At 39.6% G+C, this 4,029-nt stretch overlaps 1 non-coding gene across 1 annotated transcript; it reads right to left on the reverse strand.

Moving 5' to 3' along the window:
* Positions 1 to 1,495: 1,495 nt before the first annotated feature.
* Positions 1,496 to 1,597, reverse strand: Gm23535. Its single transcript, XR_003949203.1, has one exon. It is a non-coding gene; the product is annotated as a U6 spliceosomal RNA (small nuclear RNA).
* Positions 1,598 to 4,029: the final 2,432 nt, after the last annotated feature.

Below are 4,029 nucleotides of genomic sequence, written 5' to 3' on the forward strand. Positions count from 1 at the left end.
GTCTTAAAAAGATTTCCACAGCCTTTCCCACAATGGTCTGTGAGCCTTGGGTGCAAGAACTATGATGTAGCTGGGTACCCCACAATCCTTGGATCTCTCCATTGTCTCCAATTGTGGTTTACCATTTGCTGTGAAGAAAAGCTTCTCTGATGAGGAATAATAGTTCCACTTATCTGTGGGAATAAGCCCACGATTTAGAATGTACTTGAGAACCATGCTGGTCTGGAAATGTTGTTGTAATAGACCCTTCGAAGAAGTATGAACTCATTGTTCTTGGGAGATTGGGAATGTGGCTACCACCAGGGATGATTTCCATTTTGTTGAATAGGTTTTAAGTCCAATTTAGACAGCTGTTGGTTACCAACGTATGAGTGCCACTTATGTACCTTCCTGGATATTTTGTCATGCTGGTCACTGTTGTGGTTAATAGGAGTCACTGCTGGGAATGAAGAGGGGATGGGTGGGAAGATTTTCAGAGCCAGCATGCCAGAATATCTGCTGGGGAAAAAGTCTCTCAGAGAAACAGCAGCATAAACAAGATCTAAAATAAGTAGCAATATCGATAAACATGCTAGCACAGAAGAGGAAAAATTTCACAGGGTCCCAACCCTGGACAAAGAACTATAGGCAACAAAAGCCTGCAGAAAGAGGGGTAATTAGCCTTTCCAGGGGATTAGCCACCTAATTATTTATCCAATACAAAGGGCTTAGCACTGAAATCAAATACACACAAACAACAAAAATGGACTAGGGAGGTCGTAGTTATGTATTTCTGCATAACTGTGCACACATGCATATGTGTGTAACAATAACAAACAAAAAATTACCAATTTGAAAATTGGGGAGCATGGTAGGAGCTAGAGGGGTGAGACTTGATAAAGGATCAAGAGAAGCAAAAAGGGAAGTTGATGCAATACTGTTTTAATTAAAATGTAGAAATATAAAAATTGAAAAATAAATAATTAATAATAATCCGGGGAAATGTAGGGTCTTTTAAGTTGCTAAGAAAACAGAGCAATGTCAGATAACACATAAAATACTACCTAAAAACAATTCACAGAAGCCAGGTGTGGTGGCGCACACCTTTCAGGAGGCAGAGGTAGGCAGATTTCTGAGTTCGAGGCCAGCCTAGTCTACAAAGTGAGTTCCAGGACAGCCAGGGCTATACAGAGAAACCCTGTCTTGAAAAACAAACAAACAAACAAAAAGAAAACACAAACAAAAAAACATTTCATAGAGTTAGCATAGGATACCAGAACATTATTGTTGAAAACATGATGTTTTTTTAGGGAAAAATTGTTTATTTATTTTGGAGGACAAACATTGCCTTGCACAGTCAACACGGAACAAATATGTGGGTGTTAACAGCTAACTTAGTGCTGAAGTCTAAAGAGTTGGATCCTGCCCAATAGGTATACAAGTCACATTAGTAAGTGATTGTCACTTGTAAAGATATAGAAAATATTATTTTCTCAGTATGAGCACAATACATTTTTAAATTATGAAATACTTCACGAATTTACATGCCATCCTTATGCAGAGACACAATAATCTTCTTTGTATCAGTCCAATTTTAGTATGTATGCTGCCAAAGCGAGGACATTACAGTTAAAATGGCAACAAGAAGAGGGCATTATCTGTTTCTGTATCTCTTTCACATACTTTCTAAATAGCAACATGCATTAATAACTGCATTCACTGTAGAATCATTGAGTCTTGATTCCTAGGTGTCCTGAGCAACAGAAATTTGTAAACATGTGTTAATCAGGTGATTTACTGATATTAAGTCGTATTAAGTGTTCCAAAATGCAGATCTATGTATTCTACAGCTCTTCAGAGTTGCAGCATCAGGCTTATGAAGAAAGCAATGTGTGTTAAGAACATAGAATGGCAAGGATTAAATACTCAGGTGACAGCAGATGCTGGCGAGGATGTGGAGAAAGAGGAACACTCCTCCATTGCTGGTGAGATTGCAAGCAGTACAACCACTCTGGAAATCAGTCTGGTGGTTCCTCAGAAAATTCGACATAGTATTACTGGAAGATTCAGCAATACCTCTCCTGGGCATATATCCAGAAGATGCTCCAACATGTAATAAGGACACATGCTCCACTATGTTCATAGCAGCCTTATTTATAATAGCCAGAAGCTGGAAAGGACCCAGATGTCTCTCAACAGAGGAATGGATACAGAAAATGTGGTACATTTACACAATGGAGTATTACTCAGCTATTAAAAACAATGAATTTATGAAATTCTTAGACAAATGGATGGATCTGGCGATATCATCCTAAATGAGATAACCTAATCACAAAAGAACTCACATGATGTGCACTCACTGGCAAATGTTTATTAGCCCAGAAGCTCAGAATAGCCAATGTACAATTTTAAAAACACACAAAATTCAAGAAGGAAGACCAAAGTGTGGATACTTTGCTCCTTCTTAGAAAGGGGTACAAAATACTCATGGAAGGAGTTATAGAAACAAAGTTTGGAGCAGAGACTGAAGAAATGATCGTCTAGAGACTGACCCACCTCGGGATCCATCCCATAAACAACCACCAAACTCAAACTCTATTTCAGTTGCCAACAAGAGCTTTCTGAAAGGAGCTTGATATAGCTGTCTCCTGAGAGTCTCCTCCAGTGCCTGGCAAATACAGAAGTGGATGCGCACAGACATTGTGCATTAGGGACAGAGCACAGGGTCCCCAATGAAGGGGCTAGAGAAAGTACCCAAGGAGCTGAAGGGGTTTGCAGCCCCATAGGAGGAACAGCAATATAAACTAACCAGTAACCCTAGAGCTCCCTGGTACTAAACCACCAATCAAAGAAAACAGATGGTGGGACTCCTGGCTCTAGCTGCATATGTAGCAGAGGATGGCCTAGTCAGTCATCAATGGGAGGAGAGGCCCTTGGTCCTGTGAAGGTTCTATGCCCATATATAGGGGAATTCCAGGGCCAGGAAGCAAGAGTAGGTGGGTTGGGGAGCAGGGGGAGGGGAGAAGGGATAGGGGATTCTTGGAGGGGAAACTAGGAAAGGGGATAACATTTGAAATTAAAATGAAGAAAATATCTAATAAAAAGAAAAGAAAAGAAAAGAACATAGTACTAAAATGTCAGTCTTACTTGTGAACGTCTATGTATGTCTATCTAAAGAAATTGTATTACAAGATTCTGCTGAAGCAGAGCAAGCCAGCTTTAAAGTATGTTATGAATTATATTATGCACTGCATTGAGATTTCATGGCCCACCACATCAACCATGGTTTTTTGAATGTCCATATTTTCCAAATCCTTCTACTACTAGCAAACCAATTGAAAACCCACAGGAAGTGAACTCACAGGAAATTCGTTACCTTTTCTCTTTCCTGTTTTACTGGAAGTAACTGCTATTGGAAATCAGAACACTCCTTTTACTTAACTGCACTTGAATCCTAGGCAAAAATCCTCCCCTCCACGTCAGAGAGTAAAGACAAGGCAGATAAGGGATCCTCCCGAGCCCTTCAGAGCCACATGTGACACTGCTCTGGTTACCTTAACCATTTTACCTATGATATCATCTGTTGCTTTTTCTCCCTCATGTCAAATAACCTATACTGTCCCTCCATCGCCTTTTTAGTAGATACTTTCCCAAACATAAGCAAATATAACTCTTCCTAGGTATATTTTAATTACTTTCCTGGTTCTTGTCTTACCATTTCTTTGCAATAACATACCTAAATTGCTTCTTCATTCTCATTACCAGTGCATAAATACCTCACCCAAAATATTTGCAGTTTACTCCACTCTGAGTCTGATCCTTGGTCCACTGAAATTACTTTCAGAAAAAAAAAAATCACTGGTAACTATCACTTCCATACAGGTAGCCAAAGAACACTATCCTCTTTTTCCCCAACTGCAAGTCAGAGCATGGTAGACCTTCAAACACAGGTTTCTCAGCTCAAATCAGGTCTTCAGGACAACTTGATGTGTGCTTGTAGATGGGTTGGTTAACTTCTGCTATGTCACTTCATGTGCAAACTTAAAACTA

This window comes from Mus musculus, chromosome 1 (genome assembly GCF_000001635.26).
Source record: "Mus musculus strain C57BL/6J chromosome 1, GRCm38.p6 C57BL/6J".
NCBI lineage: Eukaryota > Metazoa > Chordata > Mammalia > Rodentia > Muridae > Mus > Mus musculus.